We start from the raw sequence: 6,654 nt of genomic DNA on the forward strand, positions 1-6,654 counted from the left end.
GTGGCCATCAGTAGTGCACAGAGTCTAGGTCAAGGAAACAGTGCCCTGCAGTTCCAACAGGGACCAGTTCTATGAAAGAATGTTCCTAATACAGATATTTTTCTGCTTTTCTTAAACCTTGTTCTCTATGAATTCTATATTACATCCACAAATATTATGCCTATCAGAAGCCTGACTCCCTAACCAAAAATCATTCTCATCTGAGCCCTTCCATTCAGCACTCTTTGTTTCCTTCTCACAGTAAAAGCCCTGAGCTGACAGGACACTTATCCTCTATCCTCATGGTCTGTTTTGTGACATGGATGTGGAGCCACAGAAGCAGCCAAAACAACACAACTGAGAAGCTGGAACAGAGACAACTTAGCAGGAATGAACAATTGAGGCTGGGACAAAGAAGGAGATAGGGAGACAACTGATCAAGAACAAGTATGGTGGAACAGCAATCTGCAACTCTTCTTCAGCTTTTTGTGGGATCTGGGATATGTGCTGTCACTGCTTCAGAACAGAAATGGTTAAAGCTTATTGTACGCAAAATATCTGTTTTAATTGAGATTGAGACAGTCCTAATTCTGTTGATTTTTTTCAAAAAGCATTCCTGATGTCAAGGAAGTTTGATTAATTTGTTGTTTCCTGGAATGACAAAGTAAGCTACATCTCCAAAGGAACGCTGCAAAGTAGCAACCAGTGCAATCAAGCCTGTCAAATGTACATTTCACAATTAGAAAAAGGTACAATATAGAGAAAGACTGTAAAAAATGACCTTTAAATCTTGAAACAACTCTTAAAAATGCCAGAAAACAGGCTATAGAACAGAACATTGCATTAAATGTAATTTTCAGGAGTCCTTTGAGGTATGTATCTCAAGCATATTTGAATCCGCAAGTACAATCTACATACTAATTAAAAAATCCTTGCTGCAGCTCATAAGATCCAGTTAAACTCTCAGAACATTGTTTGATTCATAGTCCATTTTCTGCATTTCAATATTTTGATTTTTCTATGTAACGGCAGATTCAATGGACCATAGAATGCTGTCTTTGAATTCATTATCATTAGTGCAACATCAAAATATAGCTTATATTTTTCTTATTCTCTTTTGCCTTCCTTTACAGAGGAGGAGCAAAAAGCAGATTAACAGCTCCCCCAGTTTGTGCAAACCACAAGAAATTACACAAATAGATCTTTTTTGCTTGAGGCTTTGCACTTAAAACCAAGTTTTGTCATGATTTAATGGGCAATATGTCACTAGGCATTTAAAGGAGGAAAAGCATGCTGCTCAAGTATTTAGCTGACATAAATTTTTATAGAGCAAAAAGTGGATGGTGTCACAGTTTTTACAATTAAAATGTGGCAATAGTCCAGTAAATATTGTTTTGTTTTTCCTTACTGTCTTTTCCTTTGCAATGCCAACAGCAGCAGCAATGTGGAAAGGAGGTTTAGCACAGGTTAATGCAGTCCTATTCCCAACAGAAAATTTGTATTCTCAGTAGCTGGAAGGCACATGCACAGGTAATGTGGGTGCTGGTTTCTCAATCCAAAGCCAGACCTATGAAACCAAATTACCCTAGCTTATAAATCTTTTTACAGCTTCATTTACATGTAATAGCATGGAATGTAATGCTGGTATAAATTAAGTGAAATCAACGCCAGGTGTAAGAGAACTAGGAATGGACTTATTTTGTTGGGCAAGAAGGAGCTCTCCCTTTCAGGTCAAATTTTCAAAATATGGCAGGCTGAATTTCTTGCTAAATTCCCACAACTCCATTTGGCATGTGCCTGGCTTCTGTAAATGCAACAGTCTAACTAAAGGATGGTTTAAGCAAGAGTTTCAAAACTGGGATCATGCAGCACCTAGAAGACTGGCTTCTGGCTTACTTTGTATTGATTTCTCAAAGGCATTCAAAGAAATCTCTGTTGCTACCCATCTCAAAGTACTGGCAAAGATTCAGAGAGAGTTGAATCTTTCATGATTTCTATCTATTCGATATGTTGCTTAATAAACACCTTCAATTATGTGTAGCAGACCTTCAGTTACAGCCTGAGCTGTATTTGTTGTGAGTAGTCAGTGCAATTCAAGAGTGTTTGAGTAACTCTCTACCATGGTTTTTCTAAAGAACAAATAGGAGAGTGAAAAACCACAAATTTAATAAAAAAAGCATTACCTGCAGGGCCCTAGAGCTGGATACTAAATCCCAGGCTGATCTCAACCATACCACTAAGCTAGCCAATGACCCCAGCACTCTGTGCAGCACCAGGGCGAAGAAGACAAAGACTCTTGAAGTGCACTTCTGAATTTTCCCTACTCCAGGCCCCAAAATTTTCTAGCACACAGGTTCCATAGGAAGCATGGGGAGGGCCTTCATTCTCACCCAAGCCCACCACTAAGCCACTTTCATAAGCAGATCTACATGGTTTTTAAAAAGACTCCATAAGACTACTATTCACAACATTTCATAAGTACAGAAAGAGAAGGTTTAAGAACTCGAGTGGAAACATCGACTAAATTAGAGCAAAACTGGGATTAGAAACTAAGACTTCTGTTTCCCATTGCCATCCTTAAACTTCAGAACAATACTCTCTCTCCTGGAGTACCTCTGCTTCGTGTTGGCCCTCTTAATCTCTTTTACAGATTAACCTTCCATCCCTAATTCCCATGATCAGTCCATGGAAATGAATGAGAAAAGGCTCAGAACTGAGCATTTAAATTGCAGTCTTAATGTTTTGTAGCCCTTTTTTTTTGTTAACCCAGCACCTGTGCTCTCTTATCACGCAGTACTTAAACTGTGATATAAAAGTAATTAGAAATAATCACAGGTACCTGTATACCTCCAAAGGCTCCAAATTATATTTGGCAAACTGAAGTTATAATGTATGGTGTAAGAAAAACACACATAATTTGTCAGCCTAATTAATGAGTCTGGGTAGAGACAAGTCATATTACACCTGAACATATGACATACTCTTGAAAGCCTGTGACCTCTCTCCTTATTATGGGTCCACCCACAGGAGATGACTGCAGTCTTTAGCAGAAGACACGTTAAATCTGAACTATTTTTGGGTGCTTTCAGCTGATGATGTATCCAGAATAATCATGATACTACCACGTGCCAGCAGATCCTGTGCCACAGTCCTTGTGACTGATTGTCTGAAGAACTATAAGTATTAAAATCAGGGTGGAGCTGGAGGTGGTCTGGAACCAAGAATCTCTTAAATTTGCAATTGTCAGCTTCTGGATTTGGCAGCTGACAGATGAATTGCCTGAATTCCAAACACAGCAAGTGCAAGTTAAAAAGCCTTCTCTTCCACTTGTGCATCGCTTCAGAACTTGGAGAGCAGAGTGGGCTTGAAGCCTGGCATGCAGAAATGTGTAACAGAATGTGGTTTGTTAACCTCTTACAGACTGCTGGGCACAGTGAGGACACAGTGAAGTAACACTGCTGCTCTCACAGAACCGGTTGTGCCTTACACACAGGGAAGATTCTGTGAGGTTCTTTCAGCGGCCACTCCTGGGTGACTGTTCCCTCCATGCCTTATGCAATCCTTAAGCAGGTGATGCTGTAGGCATTGCTCACATCTCTTCCTGCTCCCACTGAACAGACTTCTTGTGATGATGTCATGGTTCGGCCCCAGCCAGACCCAAGCCCCTGGCAGGTGCTCACTCACTCCCCCACCAGTGGGACTGTGGAGAGAATCAGAAGGGTAAAAGCTGGAAAATCCATGGGTTGAGAGAAAGACATCTTAATAGGAGAAGCAAAGGCTGCACATACAAGCAAAGCAAAACAAGGAGTTAATTCCCTGCTTCCCATGGGCAGGCAGGTGTTCAGCACCTCCAGGAGAGCAGGGCCCTGTCCTGTGGAATGGTGACTTGGGAAGGCAAACACCATCACCCCAAATATCCCTGCCCTTTCTCCTTCTTCCTCTCCCTTTACATTCTGAGCATGATGTCACAGGGCCTGGAGCATCCCTTGGGTCAGTCAGGGTCACCTGTCCTGGCTGTGTCTCCTCCCAAACTCCCAGGCACCCCAGCCCCTCCCCAGCATGGCCTTTGAGGGGCAGGAAAGGCCTTGGCCCTGTGCAATCCCTGCTCAGCAATAACAACAACACCTCTGTGTTATCAGCCCTGTGTGCAGCACAGATCCAAACCACAGCCCTATTCTAGCCCCTGGGAAGGAAACTAAAAATTAAAATTAAAAATTTGCCTGTTTTCTGAATAAAATTGCTCTTAAAAATAGCCCTAAATTCAACACCACATGAGTATGGAATGGAGAGAGAAATGTGTAGGTTGCTAAAGCCCACTGGGGAAAATATTTACAGCTATGCCATATTAAGCTATGCAAGGTACCCCATACCATCTTGTCTAGTGGAATTACCATTGGGCAATTTGTGCTGGGGGTCTACAAAACCAGCAGTTTTGAACTTTCAGGAAGTCAGAGCAGAACTGACTTATTCACTGCTCCTCTTCCCCTCACATGATCTTTGCTTTGAGGCACTGAAAATATTGATGCATCCCCAGTGTTTTTCCCTTGAAGAAATCAACTTGCTGTGTATTTTCATTACTCATCTCTTCATGTTCCTGACCTCATTTCTTGTACAATGTACACAATGCAAAGGGATCACATGATTTTTTAATTCTGTTGAAGCTAGTGACACAGCAAGCTTATCCTGTCTGGATGTCTCTGCCTGGCCTGTTGGGAAGGGTGGTATTAAGAGTAAAGATGATATGTGATGTGTCTATGTGTAGTCATGATCCAAGTCTGCAGAAAGTGAAATGATCTAGGATATAATTTTAGGAATGCTGTAAATTTGTGAAAGATATTCTCTGGTAAAGACCCATCTCAGAGCTGGCACAGCGAGTGATTTGCATTGGTCCTGAATGTCACACTGAGTGTCTCCTACAGCCTGGGGCACTCAGCAGCTGGTTTTGTCAAGTACCAGCTGAGAAAATTTCAGAGAGAAATACAAACCCTTGCATCCTGATCACATTGATCAGGATCACATCAAAGAAATCATGATCGGCATCAATCTTGCCTCCTAGAAAGACCACTTATCTTTTGATTAGGTAATGGGAGGCAAGGGATTTATCTTCAGACTGCCTCCTGAGGTGGATCACAATCCTTGCAACTGTTTTGACAGTTGGAAATTAAAGCAAAAGGAGACTGAGTTATTTAAGGTTACACAGAAATCAGAAAGAGAGCAGAAAAGAAATCATATTCCTTAACATCCTGGCTATAAGGCCAGAGCACTCATTCCTGGTTACAGGTACAAGAAACAGAAAAAAGATGGGCGAGTGCTGACTAACAGCTTGATCCTCAGCCTCATAGGCAGCAGGAGAATCAAATGCTGTGTTAGAATCCTGTGCTCAAACCTCCCACGGTTGTAGCTCACATTTGGTGTGAGTCAGTGAGAAACATTCCTGAAAGTTCATGTGTCCTCACTGAACAAATGCCAGTGGCCAGCAGGCAGCAGCATTTTGTAAACACCAAGCTGGTGCATTAATACAACATCACATGCTGTCATTAGGGTAACACCACATCAGTGTAGTGCAATACCTACAGGAGCCTTCATGAAATGTCATGTCTAAAGATTAATTTCAGTTAGCTTTTACCTTCCTGTGCAGTCCATCTTTCTGTGAACATGCCCCTCCAGCCCTGATGCAAGTTTCTATTACTGTGTTTTAATACAAAGGTAAAGCAAAATATTGCCAGGTTTAGCTTTGTTCATCAGATGCATTTCAAAAGCTGAAACTCCATTTTGGTATGAGCATCAGTGTGCACACACCTCAAGACAGGGACATTCTTTACAGTATCTTCAGCTTTAGGCACATTTGGCAGCAGCAGCAGCAAGGAGACACCTCCTGACTCTTCAGGAGTACGAAGGTGCAGGAGCACTCTGTGCAGTGACAGACCACAGAAATACAGACATAGCAAAGCTGCAGAGGAACAGACAGACTTTTTGCCAGGGTTAAGTTCTGCTTTTTCTTCTAAGATCTACTCCTTAGTTTCCTCTTAGCCAAGTTTTATACAGAGATGGGTCTACTGAGGTTTGTTCCAGTTTACATCCCTGTGAGAGAATCTGAAGTTTTTTCACCTCCATCATTTTGCAAGCTACATATTCTGATTCATTCCATGAGTCCTGTCTAGTTCGAGGGTAAGTGAAACACTCCAGGATGGTTCCTCTGCTACAGCACATTTGATTTTTATTTAGCTTTAACACTGGATCATCCTCAGGTCATTTGCATAAACTCTTGGGTACCTGAATGAGAGTCTGACAGCCTCACCCTCTTTGTGAATGATGAATCTACTGACTGTAGTCTGTTTTAACAGGAAATTCCTAAACAGTTTCCATGCATTTTGTAGTTCAGTTGTCTTGAAATACCCAGCAGGTCTGATGTGACTCAGGTATGTCAGATCTGAGTAAGCACCGGGCCAGTGATCTGCACACAGGCATTAAACCATGATATCCACATACATGCATCAGCTCTGCAATCTGTACACTACAGATCCCACATCCTCACTTACTGCACCTGCAACACAGAGACAGTCATCCCAAGTGCAGTTAGTCCAGGGGACTTGTTTTCTCAGCCACATTCCAGCTGCTCTTTCATTTAAAACATTATATTGTTGGGTTTTGAGGGTGGTTTTTTTTTGTGTTTCT

This window comes from Ammospiza nelsoni, chromosome 5, assembly GCF_027579445.1.
Source record: "Ammospiza nelsoni isolate bAmmNel1 chromosome 5, bAmmNel1.pri, whole genome shotgun sequence".
NCBI lineage: Eukaryota > Metazoa > Chordata > Aves > Passeriformes > Passerellidae > Ammospiza > Ammospiza nelsoni.